This window comes from Narcine bancroftii, chromosome 5 (assembly GCF_036971445.1).
Source record: "Narcine bancroftii isolate sNarBan1 chromosome 5, sNarBan1.hap1, whole genome shotgun sequence".
In the NCBI taxonomy this organism is placed as follows: Eukaryota; Metazoa; Chordata; class Chondrichthyes; order Torpediniformes; family Narcinidae; genus Narcine; species Narcine bancroftii.
In genome coordinates, this window is record NC_091473.1 from 41317868 (window position 1) to 41338584 (window position 20717).

Consider the following 20717-nt stretch of genomic DNA (forward strand, 5'->3'; position numbering starts at 1 on the left):
GAAGAAAGAGGAACCAGCTCCAGGGAGTACAAATGAAGACAGTTTGTCTGAATATGGACACTCAGTCCTCACTTTAACACCCAGTTCTGACGAATGCCATTGGTGACTTCCCATCCACATACCAGTGACTTCCTCCAAACCCTTAGCAAATCCCACCATGTCCTGTCCCTTGTTCAAATAACCCTCCTCCACATCCCTGTTATATCCCCACCCCTCCCCTTAAGGAACCCTTCCCAATCTGCTGCTGGCCAGCCATTTCTCCCTACTCTGGCCCCAGTATTACCTGCAATTGGTTCCCTTGGCCTCTTCTGATCTACAATTCCAGACTTCAACCTTTTCTATTGATACGATATTTCCAGTGTTGGCCACATCCACAACTAGTGACTTAGCCAAATCACTACAGTGAACGACTGTTTAACCTGATCCTGGAACATAATTGAGATGTTAGCAATCATCCCATATTAGCACCAGCTTTCAGTAGCTTGGTATTTGATTACAACCCCTTGTGAATATCAGTTTTCAAGTAGTGTCGACTATCTTCGTTGACATTAAACTGGGCATAGGCCTTAGGCAGATCTAATTTTGTGAATATTTTTGCTTCTGTCAGTTTGCCTATAAATCTTAAAATACCTCTGGTCGCTCCATTTCAGGAAAACTGTGGAGGCTTTGGAAAGGGTATCGGAGATTTACCAGGAAGTTGCCTGGTTCAAAAAGGTATGAATTATGAGGAGAGATTGGACAAATTTGGGGTTTCTCTGGAACATGGGAAACTAAGGAGGTTCCTGATAGAGGTGTATAAAATTATGAAAGGCAATGATAGTGAAGCACACTCGACGACATGTATTTAAAGTGAGGGAAGGAAGTGATGTGTGGAGCAAATATTTTACACAGAGGCTGCCAGGAGAAGTGGTGTAAGCAGATACAATCGTTGTATTTAAGAGGCTTCTAGTTAGACAAAAGAATATTTATTTTGACATGTAGACATACAGCACGGTAACAGGCCTTTCCGGCCCACAAGCCTTTGTTGCCCAATTACACCCAATACACCTACAACCCCTGCACGTTTTTAGAAGGTGGATGAAACTAGACTGTCTGGGAAAAACCCTTGCAGACACAGGGAGAACATACAAACTCCTTACAGACAGTGCAGGATCTGAACTGGGGTTGCTGTAGTGCGGGATTGCAGAAAAAGACGTGATCACTCCATCTGGAAACTGGTGGAAATGTGGATTGCGAAGGCTTATGTAATCTTTCCGTTTGGAACCTTGACAGAGGTCACCTCACCTGCTAAGCAAAGTCAAGCCTTGCTCACAGGTCAGTACACACCTGGTTGTATTGAGACTGACTGCACTCAGAGACAAGTGAGGAGTACAAACACGCTTTTAATAGCTTACAATCAATGACTGGTAGACACAATAGTCCTCAGGTGAATCTGAGGTAAGGTGGGAAAACCAGGGTTTATATTGGGGTAGGTGAGGGTGGAGCCAGCCATCTGAACAATACATAGACAATGAATTCCAGTTCATTGTATTCACCCCTTCCTTCAGAATTGAGCCTGTGGGTGAAAAACAGAGATCATTCATTCAAAAAATTAATACTTTACAAATATTTACTAGTTAAGTCTATCAGGGGGTCTGGTAATTCTGGTCAAGTGTGGCAGTACGGGAGGACTTTGGGCTTCCTGAACTTCCTGGACCCCCTGCGGAAGAGGGTCAGTGGGTCTCGAGGGCTTCGGCTCAGGTCGTGGGATGGATTAGTCCACTTCCTGAGCAGTGTCCTCCAGGACCCTGAGTGGGGTACTCAGTTGTTCCTGGCTCACTTGAAGCATCAGAACCTCATTTCCGGTGGGTGGCAGGTCTCTGATTGAGACGGTGTCCGCTCTGCCATCAGGGTATGCCACGTAGGCATACATTGGGTTGGCGTGCAGAAAGTACATCCTCTCAATCAGGGGGTCTGATTATACCTCCTCATATGCTTTCTCAGCAGGACTGGCCCTGATGCCATTAGCCAAGCTGGGAGAGTAGTCCCAGATGTGGATTACCTCTGGAACGTAAACATAAGATCGTGAGGAGTTGTAATGGTCGTCATGCAGAGGAGCGACATTATAGAGTGGAGTACCATGGGTAGGACTTTTTGCCGCATGAATCTGGAAGGCTTTTGGACCTGAGAGCCAATTTCATGGCCTTCCATACACTCGTGTTCTCTTTTTCAATTTGCCTATTCCCCTGGGGATTGTAGCTAGTTGTCCTGCTTGAGGCAATGCCCCTTATGAGCAGGTACTAGCGTAGCTCTTCGCTCATAAATGATGAGCACCGGTCGCTATGAATATAGCTGGGATACCCGAACAGGATGAAAATGCAAGGCCCTGATGACTGTGATGGTCGACATGTCTGGGAAGGGAATGGTGAACAGAAAACGTGAATACTCATCAATGACATTGAGAAAGTGCATGTTTCCATTGGTGGAAGGGAGGGGACCCTTGAAATTGACACTGAGTCATTTGAAGGGGTGGAATGCCTTTATCAGGTGCGCTTTGTCGGGGTGATAGAAGTGGGGCTTTCACTCTACACAGACCTGGCAGGACCTGGTAATTTCCCTCATGCCCTCAATAGTGTAGAGCAGGTTGTGTGCCTTGATGAAATGAGACATTCGGGTGATGGCAAAGCTCATCATGCAGTGACCACAACTGGTCAATGTGTGCAGAGGCACAGCTTCCTCTTGACAGGGTACCTGGAGGTTTATTGACAGTACCAAGCCTGTATGCTATGCCATAATTATAGGTGGAGAGTTTGATCCTCCACCTGACAATCTTATCATTCTTTATTTTGCCCCTTTTTGCATTATTAAACATAAATGCCACTGATCGCTGCTCAGTGAGCAGTGTAAATTTTCTGCCAGCCAGGTAATGGCTCCAGTGCCCGATAGCCTCTACAATGGCTTGAGCCTCTTTCTCCACAGATGGGTTCCAAAGCTCGTGGCCTTGTAGGGTGCAGGATAAAAAGGCCTGTCCACCTGGTTAAGGGAGGTAGCCAGAACTACATCAGATGCATCGCTTTCCACCTGAAAGGGTGCGTTCTTATCCACTGCATGCATGGTGGCCTTTGCGATGTAGCTCCAAACGTAGTCAAAAGCCACCTGGGCTTCGGCCAACAATGAGAAAGAGGTGGACTTTAAGAGGGGGTGGACCTTCTGGGCATAGTAGGAGAAGAAGCCCAGATACCTCCTTAAGGCTTTCATGGTCCTCAGGATCAGGAAGTCTAACAGGAGCACATTCGATTGGGTCAGGGCCAATAACGCTACTCTCCACCACGTAGTCCAGGATCACCAGACGCTTCATCCGGAACACACACTTACTGTAGTTTAACGTTAGGTTCAGGGCCTTGGCTGCATGGAGAAACATCTGGAGGTAGGCAGCATGATCTTCCAGAGAGTGTCCACAACTGGTGACATTGTTGAGATAAAGGAGGGTGGCCTTCAATCCGTACTCGTTGACCATTTTGTCCATCTGTCTATGGAAGACTGAGACCCCATTGGTGATACCAAAAGGGACCCTCCGGAACTGATAGTGCTATCTGTCTGCGTCAAATTCTGTGTAGGGGCAGTCCACTGAACAGATCAGTAACTGATGGTCTGCAGCTTTCAGGTCAATGGCTGAATAGTACCAGTAATGCGCAATTTCATTTAACGTGTCCGAAATTTAAAAAATAATCAATTCTCGAGTAAGAATGATGTATATTAAAAAAAAGAGCATTCCCTGTTAATAGGATTTTAAAATCACCATACATCTGAAACATCATAATTTGATTGAAAAGAATGAATTAAAGTTGTTGATTTAGAAAGAGTAGTAGTAGATCTAGGAGAAGAACCGCATCTAAACAACAATTAAAATCCCCCACCAAAATCAATGAGTAATGATTTAAATCAGGTAGAGCTAAGAAAAAAGCTTTCAAAAAAAAAAAAAAGAAAGCAGGTTCATCTGTGTTAGGTGCATAAACACTTGCCAACACAACCATTTTATTATATAATTTACCTGTAAGAATAATAAAACGACCCTGCTTGAAGAACTATTATGGAGTACAAAAGGAATATTTTGATCAATTAAAATAGAAACTCCTCTAATTTTGGCTTCTGAACAAGAATGAAAAACTTGTCCTTTCCACTAAACATTAATCTATCTTTATCAATTTTTTTTTTTAAAAAGCATCTCTTGATAAAAGTATGTCTCCCTTCAAATTTTTAATATGCACCATTAACTCTTCATCCCTTAATTGGCTCAAATGATGGATGTCATTGACTACATTTCAACCTTCAACACCATTATTCCCTCAGTGCTGGTCAACAAGCTCCAAACCCTGAACCTCTGCACCTGGATCCTTGACATCCTCATTAGAAGACCGCAATCTGTACAAATTGTAAACAATGTCTCCTCCTCACTGACTATCAACACAAGTGCACCTCAAGGATGTGTGCTTAGCCCACTACTCTACTCACCATACCCCCATGATTGTGTGGCAAGGAACAATTCCAATGCTCACTAAAAATTTGCTGATGACACCATTGGCAGAATCGCAAACAGCAATGAGGAAACGTACAGGATGCAAATAGATCAGCTCATTGACTGGTGTCACACTCAACGTCAGCAAAACCAAAGAGATGATTGTGGATAAACACGAACCAGTCCTCGTTGAGGGCTCAGTAGTGGAGAAGGTCAAGATCTCCAAATTCCTGGGTGTCAACATCTTCGAGGACCGGTCCTGGAGGCTCAATGTCGATGCAATCACAAAGAAGACTTGCCAGTGGCTATACTTTGTGAGGAGTTTGAGGAGATTCGGTATGTCACCAAAGACTCTCAAAAACTTCTACAGATGTACTGTGGAGAGCATTCTGGCTGTTTGCATCACTGTCTGGTACTGAAGTGCCAATGCTCAAGACAAGAAAAGATTCCGAAGGGTTGTTAACGACATCACGGGCACCAGACTTCACTCCTTTGAGGATATCTACAAGAGGCAGTGACTGAAGAAAGCAGCCTCTATTCCAGGCCATGCCCTCTTCACTCTGCTACCATCTGGAAAAAGGTACAGTAGCCTAAAGACAAGCACTTCAGTGGCACGTGGAAATCTACTTCCCCACTGTCATTAGATTCCTGAATAATCAATGAACCAAAGACACTGCCTCACTTGGACTTAATATGCACTATTTTTATTTATTTTTGTAAGGTAATTTATATAAATGTTTACACTGTGATGCTGCCACAAAACAACGAATTTTGTGACATGTTCATGATGATGAATTTTGATTCTGAACATCGCAGGATACATGGTGATTTGCAAGGAGAGGCAGGTGGTGGCGTGGCTTTGCTGGTAAGCAACAATATTAAATCATTCGAAAGAAAGGACAGGATCAGAAGAGGTAGAAGTTCTTATGATTTGAGTAAAGAAATGGTAAAGGTAAAAGGACACTAATGGCAGTTGTATGGCGGTGCACATCATCATGGCAAACCAGCCCCACTTGTAACGCCGCACTGGCGGGGCAGCCGGGAGAAGATGGCGCCGTCGGGGGACCTCCATGCCTTGTGGTTTAGGCCAGGGTGTGCACCTCGGGCAAGGATGGTGACGTCACCACCGACCTGGAGCTCACACCGCCTTTAAAGGGTGTGCGCAAAGTTTGAATAAACAGTTTGTTTGAAACCTCCAATGTGGTAGTGGGGTGTTTCATTCTGTGTAGCAGTCACTATAGTTATATAGAAATCCCCAAACAGCAGCTAGGATGTGGATTCCAAAATACAACTGGAAATAAATAAGGCAATGTCAGAAGGTCAGCATTACAATAACCATGGGAGGATTTTAACATGAAAATAGATTGGGAAAGTCAGAAGAGTTTGTTAAATGCCTGAGAGATGTCTTTTGGAGCAGGTTGTTGATGGGCCATCCAGGGGATGGGCTGTTCTGGATTTGCTGCATAATGAACCAGAGGTGATTAGAGAGCTTAAGGTAAAGGAAACTTACGGAGGCAGAGATCACAAGACTGAGTTCACTGAAATTTGAAAAGGAGAAGTCTGATGCGTTGATATTTCAGTGGAGTAAAGGAAATTAGTCACAAAAGAGAGGAACTGGCCAAAGTCAATGGAAAAAACAAACTCACGGGGAAGACAGCAGATCAGCAATGCCTGGAGTTAATGCACAAAATGAGGAAAGTGTAGGACAGGCAAATACTAAAAAGAAAATTTGTTCATGGAAAAATGAAACAACTATGGCTGACAAGAGTAGTTAAAGCCAAAGTAAAAGCAAAAAGAGGGCAAACAAGAAAGCAAAAATTTGTGGGAAGACAGAGGACTGGGAAACATTTAAGAACTTGGAGAAGGTGATTAGGAAGGAAAAGATGAATTATGATACGAGGTTAGCAAGTAATATCAAAGTGGATATTAAAAGTTTTTTAAAAATATATAAAGAGTACAAGATTGACCAAAGTAGACATAGAACTGATAGGAAATGATGCTTGAGAAATTGTAATGGGAAACAAGGAGATGACGGAGGAACTAAATGAATATTTTGAATTAGTCTTCACTGTGGAAGACATGAGTAGTCCTATGGACTCTCATGGCTCTCGCAGAAGAGAAATGAGTGCAGTTAAGATCAGGAGAGAGAAGGTACTTGGGAAACTAAATGGTCTAAGGGTAGATAAGTCTCCCAGACCAGATGGAATGCACCCTTGGGATCTGAAGAAAGTAGCTGTAGAGATTGTGGGAGCATTGGTAATGATCTTCCAGGAATCAATGGAGACTGGCCTGGTTCCAGTGGATTGTGAATGAAACTCTGATGTTTAAGAAGGCAGCATGATAGCAGAAAGAAATTATCGACCTATTAGCCTGATGTCGGGAAGTTGTTGGAGTTGATTGTCAAGGATGAGGTTACAGAATACTGCAGGGCATTGAAAAGATAGTCCCAAGTCAGCATTGTTGTGTATTTGGACTTTCAAAAGGCCTTTGACAAGGTGCCACATAAACCTGCTAAACAAGATGAAAGCCCATGGAATTACAGGAAGGATACTACCATGGGTGGAGCATTGGCCGATCAGTAGGAAGCAGAGAGCAGGAATAAAGGGATCCTTTTCTGGTTTGCTACTGGTTCCCAGTGGTGTTCCACAGGGGTTGATGTTGGGGCTGCTTCTTTTTACGTTGTATATAAACTATTTGAATTATGGCTTTGTCTCTAAATTTGCAGATGATACCAAAATGGGAGGTAGGCCAAGTAGTGCTGAGGACACAGAAAGGCTACAGAAAGACTTGGATAGATTAGGAGAATGGGCAAAGAGGTGATAGATGAAATACAGTGTTGGAAAGTGTACAGTCCTGCACTTTGGTAGAAGAAATAGATAGACAGACTATTATTTAAATGGAGAGAAAGTTCAAAATTCTGAGGTGAAAAGAGACTTGGAGTAGATGTGGCAAGGATGTTTCCCATGGTATGGTATTCTAGGACAAGAAGGCATAATAAGAGGGTGGTATGGTTGGCATAGCAGTTAGGGCAATGCCTTTACAGCGCCAGCAATGGGACCAGAATTTGAATCCCATGCTGTCTATAAGGAGTTTATACATTCTCTCCATGTCTGCATGGGTTTTCCCTGGGGGCTCCAGTTTCCTCCAACCGTTCAAAACATACTGGGGCTGTAAGTTAATTGTGTTTAAATTGGGTGGCATGGACTTGTGGGCCGAAAAGGCCCATTACCATGCTGTATGTCTAAATTTAAATTTAATTTAACATTTAAAATAACTTCAGGATAAAAGGGTGCCAATTTAAAACAGAGAGCTGGAAAACTTTCTTTAGCAGAGGCCCGTGTGTCTGTGGAACTTGTTGCCACAGGCGGCTGTAGTTAGGTGTATTTAAGGCAGAGATTGACAAGTATTTGATTAGTCAGGGCATCAATAGTTATGGGGAGAAAGCAGGGGAGTGGGGCTGAATGGCAGGATGGATCAGCTCATGATTAGACTGGTGGTGCAGACCCGAGGGGCCAATGGGCCAACTACTGCTACTATATCTTGTGATCTTGTGATATCATTGGGATCCTAGTTTTCCATTCTGGACACCTTTTCTTTCCTCTGTTAACACAAAGCTTTTGGCTGCTGTAATACTTTCTTAACAGATTTGTTTTCCTTTTATCAGCACTACACACAAAATATACATAGATTCTTTGGGTTGACATGACCTTACCCATTAAAACAATTTACTCATGGTTCAATTACATTCTTTGAAACTGTATTGTTTAATTTGGCCAGAGTTAATTCTTTGCAATGAATATTAGAGTGAAGACATTTTTGTTCAAAACCTAACTTTGGAGAAGGAGGGTGTCCAGGGCAATGCATTAAAAACAGATAATGTTACTGTTGAAAATAAAAATAAGGAATGGCATTAATTAGTTGAAAAGAGGATAAAAGATATCATGCTAGGATTCCTGACAAGAGTAACATTAAATTATAACACATTTTTATTACTGCAGTAAAGACAAAAATAATGGCACTAGTTTATTACAAATCTACTTTACCAGATGGTTTCCATCCTTGGGTTTGAAAGGATGCAGAAGAACAGTGCAGATGTCTAAGCTATAATTTTTCAAAAGCGAAATATTACAGCTGCTGAAAATCTTAAAAATAAACAGAAAAGGCTGGAAATATTTAGAATATCCTCAGAGACACAGAGTTAACATTACAAGTTGATAAACTTACATCAGAATTTGGAATAATTAGAGATGAAATAAGATGGTGGGAAAAGGCGGCAGGGAGGAGAGAACAAAAGAGAAGGTTTGACAGAAAAGGGAGCAGAGATTAAACACAACAAAACCAATTTTGCCAAGGGGATTTGGCTCAAAACATCAACCATTCTTTTTCTCCTGCTGACGCTACATGACCTGTTGAATTCCTCCAGCAGATTATATTCAGATTCAGATACTAGCATCTGGGGTCATTTGTCCATCTCTATTAATCAACATAATACGCAATTCCACAAAGTAAAAGAAAATGTTTTAAAAAAATTGAGAGGCAATGAAAACACAGAATAAGGTTCAACCCTGCCAACATCATTGACTTGCACAGCTACTTCTGACTATGAATTTTTTAACCTTGCTTCCTATATAAAGATTCAATTTCATTCTCCCATTTTCTCTACCACTATTACATGTTTCACTGATACTACCTTCAACGCTGGAGTTTGAATTAAATTGTTTATTGACATGTACATATATATGGTAAAAGGCTTTGCTTTGTGCACAATCCATGCAAGTCAATCCATATTTAAGTATGGCAAAGAGTGCAATAATCAAACAAAAGTGATACATAAAGTTAAAATTCCTAGGATAAGATGCAAGATCATGAGAAAAGTAGATATAAACAGTGCAGGGACATCATTTTTTTTTTACCAACGAGAGGTCAATTTAAGAGCTTGATAACAGCAGGAAATAAACTGTTTTTGTATCTGGTTTTTTAAGCTTATGTAACTTATGCCTGACAAAAATGGGAGAAAAGCACATGACGAGGGTGGGATGGCACTTTATTATTTTGACAGCTTTCCTGAGGCATTGGGAGATATAGATGGAGTCGTAATTTTCCACGATGCTTGAATTGCATTCACAATTCACTGCAGTTTCCTATGGTATTTCTCATTTTTTTCAAATTTTTCTCAATTGTGGATAATATTCCAAAGTAAACAAGGCTCTTAATTGTGCTCATTCCAGTTGTTCCATAGCAGAAAAGCTATTATCAGTCTCTAAACTTTAAACTTTTTAAGTTCCTCTGCAATTTCTGAAAGTTCATAAAATAATGTTGATACAATTTAGAAAATGCCAAGAAAGGATTAATGTATTTGTGAAACAGATTTGGTACTGACTTAAGACATATAGTGTGTTTTAATAAACAAAACAAAAACCCCAAAAAACTTGGAATCAACCTGTTTTGCAAAATGATACTTTGCATCAAACTTGTATCAAACAATGTATTTAGTACAACTTTTTCTTTCACCCTGGCAGTTGAACCCAGTAATTGACTAGTTCATACACCAGCATGTACGCCCTCGAGCCGGTATGGGGGTCCAAATCGACCTGGGAATTAACCGCCTAAGGAAGGTGTATCATTGCCGATTTGTTTCGAATCGGCTCTAATGTGAACCGGTGATCTGATATGCCCGGTCCCATTAGTGACACACTGATGATATTCTTGTGTGTGTGGAAAGTTCTTAAAGAGGCAGTGAATGGAAAGAGCAAAAAATAAGTTTTTTTTTAATATAAACACAGCATTCGCATGATTTTTCCATTTTGAAGAGCCTCCCATGTACCGGCATCAGTCATTTGCACTGAAACAAACAAATCTGGTATTTTTCTGGGTCAGTGCATCTTTTTACACAGCAAGCCGTTAAAATATTCCCCCGGTCTTATATATCAGGTTGAAATTAGGGTGATAATGGTGAGTACGACCGACACTAATGCTGTCAGTCCCTGCACTGGTCATTATTGTGGTGAGGAAGTGTTTGGTCCGTGAGAGATGAGTCTGGACATAAAGGTTTGCTATCAAACGTTACTTTTATTAACATACACTATTTAATAGAAGAGTGTGGGAAAATCATAGCGGGAATAAAACACAAAATGGCACAATAGATAAAAGAGCATGGAAAAAAATGAACACAATTTAATGACATACGTGCACAACTTATAAAAGAGCATGAGAAAATCTACTGCAAGTATTATCTATAGAAGTGGATTTCAAACTTTTTCTTTCCACTTACATAGTCTTTCTTTTTCTTTGGCTTGGCTTCGCGGACGAAGGTTTATGGAGGGGTATGTCCATGTCTGCTGCAGGCTCGTTGGTGACTGACAAGTCCGATGCGGGACAGGCAGGCATGGTTGCAGCAGTTGCAAGGGAAAATTGGTGGGTTGGGGTTGGGTGTTGGGTTTTTCCTCCTTTGTCTTTTGTCAGTGAGGTGGGCTCTGCGGTCTTCTTCAAAGGAGGTTGCTGCCCGCCAAACTGTGAGGCGCCAAGATGCACGGTTGGAGGCGATATCAGCCCACTGGCGGTGGTCAATGTGGTAGGCACCAAGAGATTTCTTTAAGCAGTCCTTGTACCTCTTCTTTGGTGGACCTCTGTCTCGGTGGCCAGTGGAGAGCTCGCCATAGAACATGATCTTGGGAAGGCGATGGTCCTCCATTCTGGAGACGTGACCATACTAATCACCACTACTTATAGTTGGGGGATAGTGGCAGGCTGTTGGTGGGGAAGTGGTGTGGTGGGCTTCAGACTGTTCAAACTGAGGACAACCTACAGACCAACCCTAACCAGACTATTAGGGTTAGGTTGTGAATATGTGGGCAGCAGGAAATTAATCCCTCTTGTGTTCTGTGGTTTCCTCTCTCAAGGGTTCTGTGTCACTTTGAACTGCCAGTTTGGGTTGGCCCATGCTTTCATTCCACTGTGTCTGTTTTTAGTTCCTGTTGGGCTTTGTTGGCCTGTTGGCCATTGGCGCCACTACCTAGCCGGTAAGAAATTTACCCTGCTGACGGACCAATGAGCCATCGCCTTCATGTTCAACAATAAAAAACGACAAGATCCTTAGGTGGAGAATTGAGCTCTCCACCTACAACTATGACATCTTGTTCTGGCCAGGTAAGCTCAACAACCCACCCCAGAAGCCCTATCACAGGGGATCTGCACCAACTTTCACGTTGACAACCTCCAATCCCTCCACAATGACCTCTGCCACTCCGGAGTTACGAGATTGTTCCACTTCATTAAGACTCGGAACCTTCCATACTCCATTGAGGATATCAGATCCATGACCAGACGTTGCCGGGTCTACGCTGAATGTAAGCCACAGTTCTTCCAACCCGATAAGACACACCTCATCAAGGCCATACGCCCCTTCGAATGACTTAGTGTCGATTTCAAGGGGCCCCTACCCTTGTCCAACAAGAATATCTATTTTCTCAACATCATAGACGAGTACTCCAGATTCCCTTTTGCCATCCACTGCCCAGATATGACCTCAGCGACGGTTATTAAGGCACTCTGCAACATCTTCACTCTTTTTGTGTACCCCAACTACATCCATAGTGACCGGGGGCCCTCGTTCATGAGTGAGGAGCTGCGACAGTACTTTCTAGCCAGAGGCATAGCCACAAGCTGGACCACCAGTTACAACCCCAGGGGGAATGGCCAGGTGGAAAGAGAGAACACCACCATCTGGAAGGCTGTGCTCCTGGCCCTCAAATCTAGAAACTTGCCAGTATTCCACTGGCAAGATGTCCTACCAGAAGCACTATACGACATCTGATCACTCCTGTGCACCGCAACGAACACAACCCCACATGAACGCATGTTTTCCTTCCCTAGAAAGTCGGCAAATGGGACCTCCATGCCCACCAGCTGGTAACTCCAGGCCCAGTCCTTCTCCAAAAGCATGTGAGGGGTCATAAGACAGACCCACTGGTCGAAGATGTACAACTCACACATGCCAACCCACAGTACGCTTACATGCTGTATCCTGATGGCTCTACACCGGTATGGAGTAAAATGCCAGTGAGCTAAATCTCTCGGAAGAGATGCAGGGGGCAACTTCTGTACCTGCAGGAGTGTAAGGGGACAGGAAAACACCTGGCCAGCTGTCAATGCAGCCTCAGCCAGCCTGACTCTGTGGAAGTCTTCGTGGATTAAGGCCTGTTGTACAGTCTTTATCTTTGTGTGTGTCTGATTCTGGCTAACAGTGCACCACAGTGGGGGGGGGGAGGTCCTGTTTTTAAAGAAGGGGTGAATGAAGTGATATGTTTTCTCCTTGTACATTATTCCCTACTTGTCTGCCGTTGTATGTATGAGGCTGGACCACCCACTAGAGACTCATCTCCTATGTCTCCTCCCCTTATGACCTGACCATAAAGGTCATCCTTGCCCTCCCATTCCTGGCATTCCTGTATCTGGATCCGGGCCAGCCAAAGTCTTGTGTTTATTAAAGCCTATCATTCCCTTGCTCTTGACTTCGTTGTTATTGATAGAGCCTCTCAAAGTTATTTACACGTCAATTTAATGGTTTGCCAATGTGTAAAGGTCTGTCTCTAATCGCTTTTGCATAAATGATGCAATACAAGGTGGCATTCTTTCTTTGGCTTGGCTTCGCGGACGAAGATTTATGGAGGGGGTAAATGTCCACGTCAGCTGCAGGCACGTTTGTGGCTGACAAGTCCGATGCGGGACAGGCAGACACGGTTGCAGCGGTTGCAGGGGAAAATTGGTTGGTTGGGGTTGGGTGTTGGGTTTTTCCTCCTTTGCCTTTTGTCAGTGAGGTGGGCTCTGCGGTCTTCTTCAAAGGAGGTTGCTGCCCGCCAAACTGTGAGGCGACAAGATGCACGGTTTGAGGCGATATCAGCCCATTGGCGGTGGTCAATGTGGCAGGCACCAAGAGATTTCTTGAGGCAGTCCTTGTACCTTTTCTTTGGTGCACCTCTGTCACGGTGGCCAGTGGAGAGCTCGCCATATAACACGATCTTGGGAAGGCGATGGTCCTCCATTCTGGAGACGTGACCCACCCAGCGCAGCTGGATCTTCAGCAGCGTGGACTCGATGCTGTCGACCTCTGCCATCTCGAGTACTTCGACGTTAGGGATGAAAGCGCTCCAATGAATGTTGAGGATGGAGCGGAGACAACGCTGGTGGAAGCAATTCTCAACTAAACATCTGTCTAGTTTAATGACTGGTTTCAAGGTTATACAATACTGTTAAATACAGTTCTTTCAGTTCCTACAGGCACCTTTAGAATTATTTGTACTACCCTGCTTCACCTTTGCACTAATAGAACCACAAAAATAAACTTTTTATGGAAATAGTCAAATATATGTAAATATCTGCAGCTTTGATTTTTTATGGTATAAAGCTAAATATTTACATTTCAACAATTATAAACTTAAATGATCCACTTAACTGCTTAAACTTTGAGATCTTGTGAAGAGTTGCATTTGCCATCTTTGAAGTGTGCACTCCAGATATCTTCAATTTTCAAGATGTAATTCCTGATTCCAAGTGCTTCCACAATTTCCCTAGGGCTCCATCTTCTCATTGGTGCACTGGAGGTTGAAAGACTTTCAAAGTGTCTCCCAGTTAAATCTCTCTCTGCTGGCCTTGTGAATTGTATTCAAGGGTTCACTTTATTTTCCTTCAGCTTTCTGTCCAAGTTAGGCTGCACCAAACTTAGCCACATTGTCAAATGTTGACTTATTAGCATCTTAACTGGGGAACATCCTGTGGTGGAACTGTAGACAAGAAGATATGGAGATGTTAAACTGCACCAGATTCTATTGTAGCAGAAAAATGTCACAAACAGTACCAACATGAACTGCTGGTTCATCTGAAGGCCTTTTGTAAAATGGCGTTATCCCCCGGCAATTTACCCGGTTAGCACCCCACTCTCGGGGCAGTTAGAAAGGGTACAACCCGGTCAGTATGGTCCTAATCCAACCAGATCTCTGACCTACATCAGAGGTAGTCAGGGAACCCAGTTAAACTTAACTAGGTCATGTCTACCCACGACTTGAACAGGAAAATGGTCGAGCCGGTTACTCCTGTGACGTTAGCACTTGCACGCTGGCATCACAGGAAAACCCCTGGCTGAAGTACCTGCCATAATCGGGGGGAGAGAGTGGGGTCGCTGCTGTGGAGCCCAGGGTGGGGAGAGGTTGGTGCTGTGGTGGGGGAGTAAGGGGGGGCCATAAATGGGGGGGGGTAGTGGGATCACTGCTGCGGAGGGGGGGGGAATAGGGGACGCTGCTGCGGGAGGAAAGGTCACTGCTACAGTGGGGGGAGAATGGGGGGGGGTTGCGAATGCCACTCTGGTTCTCAGTGACAGCTCTACGTTAGCTGCAGCAGGATGTTACTGGGTATGCGATTGAGGGGTTGAGTGTCGATTGACAGTGGGGGTGGCAACTGATGGGGGAGGGTGACTGACTGGGGAGGGTGGTGATCGATGGCCGGTGGGGTGGACAGGGAGACTTACCGATAGTTCCCATGAATGCATCGTGCATCACTTACCGCGTCATTGTGGGGATGGGATCCCCCTTAAATCACTGGGTTGATGATTTAATGGGTTGATTCCCCTGTAGTTTAAAAGGTGCTTCCAGCACCTTTACTCCAGTAATCACTCCTCGGTCCCAGGAGCGCTACCCAGGTGCTACAGTTTAAAAGAGCCTAGGGAGACGATGGGTCATAAAGAATTACTTCAGACTCTCCCTGGAGATTTTGAAGACTTTCAACCAGCAGGTAGTAATACTGTGTCCAACAGAAAAAAAATCAGTTGGTAACCTCAAGAAGGTCCTAGAGTAACCTTCATGTCAGTATTTGCACTGTAGGCAGCTGTAGCCTGCAGTCCTGACAAGCCAAGTAGAACTTCACCAGATCTTCAGAATCCTGAACAATTCCGGGTCACACAAACCTTCTGGACAGTGTGTTTAGTCCCATTCGCTTGGTATGGATGGCCTTTAGCATTCACATTGGAAGTCCCTTTGGAATCACCACAACCTTAACTCAATAGTTCATACTGCATATAGTTTCTTTCACTGGAGATCAAGGTGTAGGAATGTGCATAATCAGAAGCTGATAAACTATTTCCATTATGAGTAATAATTGCATCAACTCAATAACATTACAGTCTAAATAAACAAATAACAATAACGATGTTCAAATGCATTTAGATAGATACATTGATAGAATGAGCTCAGAAGCATATGGCACTTCATTGGCATGGATGAGTTTGGCCAAAGGGCCTGTTCCATACTGTACAGCTTTCTATTATGCTGAGAGACAAGATTTGTAAGTAAAATTGCAGATACATCTCACCAGGACCAGGAGGAAATAGTTGCTTATGCCATGATTAGCTGCTTCCGCTGGACAAGCCTCCTGAGACCGATCCTACTCATAGCCACTTGAATGCTCCCCCTTTCTCTTTGCTGCGATCAGTCAAAGAGGTTGATGGTTGTTCCACTCTTTAGTTAATAAAAGCCTGGTAGTTCTACAACTCCAGCCTTTTGTGATTATTGATGGTACATCAACTTTATTAACTAAAAATTTCAAAGAAGCATGGAACAATGAGAAGCTTTACCTCAACCTTTGGTCGCCAAATGCCTGAACACATTCAAGATTTGGCTATGCTGCTTTGAACACTTCCTGGCGGTGGCCGTGGACTCCATCACCACAGACACTAACTGACTGAGATTACTCCTCTCTCAGGTTGGGCCCCAAGTGTTCCCGATGATCAGTGATGCTAACTCGTACCAAGCAGCCATGGAGATCCTCAAGGCCCAGTAATGCAGAAAGGTTAATGAAATCTATGCCAGGAACCTCCTGGCCACCAGAAAACAGTGACCTGGTGAGTCAAGCGGCGAATGCCTGCGAGCCCTCTGGATCCTATGCAGAGCATGTGACTGTAAGGCCATGTCAGCCTCCCAGAATGCAGATTACCTTATCAGAAATGCGTATGTGGCCGATATCCGCCCTGGGTGCATAGGGCAATGACAACTGAAACAAAAGGTACTCGATCTGCAAAGGGTGATTGAACTTACAGAGACACTGGAGATGCCCCCCCAGAACTCAGATAATTATTTGGGCACTTGGTTGCCATGGACACCACTATCCCGGGATGGGGGTATCAGCCTGCCCCACGAGTGATTGGTCCCCTACACCATCCCACTACTCTAGTGATCTGATCTCAGCCGCTGTTGCGGATGATTTCCCAAATTGCTATTTCTGTGGGGAGGGTAAGCACCTGAGGAAATGTTGCCCTGGCAAGGATTCAATGTGCTCCAGGTGCCGGAAAAAAGGGCATTACTCCAAAGTTTGGCAGTCCAAACCATCTGCAAAATCTAGCAGCACCATGTATGGACAGTTACCACTCTGGGAAGTGTGATCGGTGCCATTTTCCCTGCACAACATCGACGCCATGTGCGAGTCATGGGGTTGCCATTTTGGACTGCTTGCCAAACTCACTCTTCCCAGGCATACAACACAAGGAGGGTCTGATGCCGTTCATCTTGGGGCTGAGGACAGGTATCTCAGGAGTGTAAGCACCCATCAGACTTGGACAATGAATTCATTCTGGATCTCATCACCCTGAACCAGGAGGCACTGGACGAACTCACCAGGTCCATGATGGACGTCTAGGTAAATGGGCATTATCAACTGTTTATTCAATAGAGGGAGTACAGAAAGCTTTATCCACCCTGATACTGCTAAACCACTGTCCCTTAAAGTACGGCCCGCCAATCATACGAGGCAGTCATCATGAGTCCTGTGTGGTGATCCTGACTATTAGAGGCATAGTGTACAAATAGTTTATACTGCTTATTATGCCACAACTCTGTGCCCTCTTGCTATTGGGGCTGGATTTGCAGTCCCAACTCAGAAAGTCACTCTGTGTTTTGATGGAACCCCCCCCCCCCCCACCCACCGTCTGCAACAAACAGTTCATAGATGGCCCCCTGCAGGCAATGTGTGGCCTCTCAACACTCAAATTCAATCCCTTCCCCCCATTGTTTGCCAATCTCACCCCCAGTTGCAAACTGGTGGCCACCAGAGTGGACGATACTGTGTGGTTGACAGGACTCATAAGGTTCAACACATATTGGGTGAGGGCATCGTCGAGGCCATCAATAGCCCTTGGAGGGACCAGGTGGTTGTGGTAAAGAAAGGGGAAAAGAATAAAATGGTTATAGAATACAGCCAGATCATCAATTGGTATGCTCAGCTTGATGCTTAACCTCTTCCCTTTATATCCGATACAGTCAACCAGATTGCACAATATTGGGTCTTCTCCACGATTTACCTGAAGTCAGAGCATCACCAGCTTCTGATCCACCTAGAGGATTGCCAGTATACGGCGTTCGAGGCGGATGGCCGCTTCTACCAATTCCTCTGAGTCCCCTTCAGCATCACAAATGGGGTCTCCGATTTCCAGCGTTAGATGGATTGCATGGTGGACCACTACAATCTACAGGCCACTTTCCCATACCTAGATAATGTGACTATCTTCGGCCACAATCTGCAGGATCGTGAGGAATACCTCCGCAAGTTCCTCCAGGCAGCAAAATGCATGAACCTTACTTTTAATGAGGACAAATGTGTGTTCTGGACAGCACGACTAGCTGCGTGGTCGAGAATGGCGTCATTGGCCCTGCTATCCCTCCCACATACCCTTAAAACACTGAAGAGATGCCTTGTGTTCTACTCCTACTATGCTCATTGGATCCCCAACTATGCAGACAAGATTCACCCATTGATCAAAGACATCATGTTTCCCCTGCCAGAAGAGGCCCAAGTTTCATTTGACAGTATCAAAGATGACATTTCCAAGGCAACCATTCATGCCACAGACAAGTCCACACTGTTCCATGTAGAGAGCGATGCATATGACTTTGCCCTGGCTGCCATACTCAATCAAGAGGGAGGACCCATCGCCTTTTACTCACACACTCTCCAAGGCCCATACATTCGCCATTCCTCCATCAAGAAGGAGGCCCAGGCCATCGTGGAGGCAGTATCCCACTGGAGGCACTATCTCACCAGGAAACAGTTCACCCTCCTCACAAATCAGCAAACAGTCGCATTCATTTTTAATAATAAGCAAAGGGGGAAAATCAAGAATGATAAGATCCTCAGATGGAGAATTGAACTGTCCACTTACAACTATGGCATTCTCTACCGGCCTGGCAAACTTAATGAGGCCTGGGACGCTCTTTCTCGAATATCCTGTGCTAGTCTTCAAAAGGACAGGCTGCAGGCTCCCCATGGTAACCTTTGCCACCCTGGAATAACTAGGTTTTATCATTTTATCAAATCTTGGAATCTACCATACTCTGATGAGGAAGTCTGGACAATGACTAAAAACTGCCAGGTCTGCTCCATATGCAAACCTCAATTCTACCAGCCAGACAAGGCGCATCTGATCAAGGCTACGTGTCCCTTCGAGCACCTCAGCATTGATTTCAAAGGACCCCCCTCCTCCAACTGGAATGTCTATTTCCTTACCATCTTTGATGAGAACTCCTGTTTCCCCTTCCCCATCCCATGCCCAGATATGACCACGGCCACAGTTATCAAGGCCTTTCATAATATCTTCACATTCTTTGGGTACCCTGGCTTCATCCACAGCGACTGGAGGATATCATTTGTGAGCTATGAGCTGCAGCAGTACCTTTTGGCCTGGGGCATGGCCACGAGAAGGACCATCAGCTTCAATCTTAGGGGAAATGGGCAAGTGGAAATGAAGAATGCCACAGTCTGGAAGACCATCCTCCTGGCACTGAGGTCCCTGTGTCCCAATGGCAGGAGATGCACTCCACTCTGTCTGGTCACTTTTATGTACGGCCACCAACAACATGTCTTACTAACAGATGTTTGTTTTCCCTAGGAAGTCTGTGTCAGGGACTACACTGCCTGTCTGGCTTACCTTCCCAGGACTGGTCTCAATCTGGAAGCATGTCATGCAACCCAAGACTGACTCACTGGTCAAGATGGTCTGCCTTCTCCACACTAACCCCCAGTATGCCTACATTCCCTTCCCTGACAGGCGCGAAGACACTGTCTCGATCTGGGACTGACACCATCGGGGGTCTCCCCGACCACCATTGACTCTCAACAGACCCTCCCATCCCCACTTCAACCTTAGGGGTCTAGAACCTGCAGCTCACCACAACCTACTCCTGACCATTATTGTTGCCAAGGTTGTACTAGCATCACCCTCCCTTACCACCCCACCTCTCAACAAACTGTCAACAAGCCAACCTCACAAGCTGCTCAGGATGCTACGTCAGAGCCCCACCTATTGCCACATCGCTCGCTGTGGCAGACGAGACCCCCGATAGACATAACCTGTAAAATGTATATATGTACAGTTGTTTCACCTCTTTTTTCTCACCCCGCAGGACACTTCTTAAAAAGGAGGGGTGAATGTGGTAAACCACTGTTGTGCCATGATTGGCTGCTGCTGGCTGGATATGTCTCCTGAGACTGATCTGACCCATAGCCCCTTGCATGCTCCCCCTTTCTCTTTGCTTCAATCAGTCAATGAGGTTGATGATTCTTCCAGTCTCTAGGCTTGGAGGCCATCTATAAGCGCAGAGGGAAAAATATAAACTTACCTTTCCTGGAGCAGCCTTTGCATCACCTTAATGTTGAGCAGTCCCTCATAGAGCTCTCCGGAGCCAATGGAGGCGGGGGCGACTGGTGCCGTCCATCATAAATATGCGGCAGAGCAATGGTCGTCTTCCCTACCCATAATCTCCTACGCAGCTGGAACTGCTCTGTTTCCCAAAACGGTTCCAGCTGCGTGGGGAAGACAGCCCTTGCTCTGCCGCGTTTTGAATACTGATGAGCAGCCGCGAAGGCTGAAGTGGCCTGGTGAGGTGCCGGAGAGGCTGGAGGTGCGGTGACAGCACGCACTGGCTGCCCCCTGTCAGCCCCCGCCCACCGTCCCTGACCTGATGACTCCCACTAGCCTTCCTGCCTGATGGCCCCTGACTTGACAGCCCCCCACCCACCCACCCAGCTTGACGGCTCCCACCAGCCGCCCCTGCCCTGAAGGAGTTATGGAGGGAGAGGTTATCCTTCCTGAGAGGGATTGCAGTCGGAGCCTTCGAGCCGGCCAGAGAGGTAAATCTCCCGAGGAAAGGGCGGAGAATATCCGCCTTCACAGTCGGGCTTTTTCACT

At 45.1% G+C, this 20717-nt stretch overlaps 1 long non-coding RNA gene across 1 annotated transcript; it reads right to left on the reverse strand.

The window, feature by feature from the left end:
- Window positions 1–1373: 1373 nt before the first annotated feature.
- LOC138763311 (uncharacterized) lies at window positions 1374–20485 on the reverse strand. Its single transcript, XR_011357486.1, has 3 exons — window positions 20149–20485; window positions 13947–14274; window positions 1374–1555 (listed from the first exon to the last, which is right to left on the reverse strand). It is a non-coding gene; the product is annotated as an uncharacterized lncRNA (long non-coding RNA).
- Window positions 20486–20717: the final 232 nt, after the last annotated feature.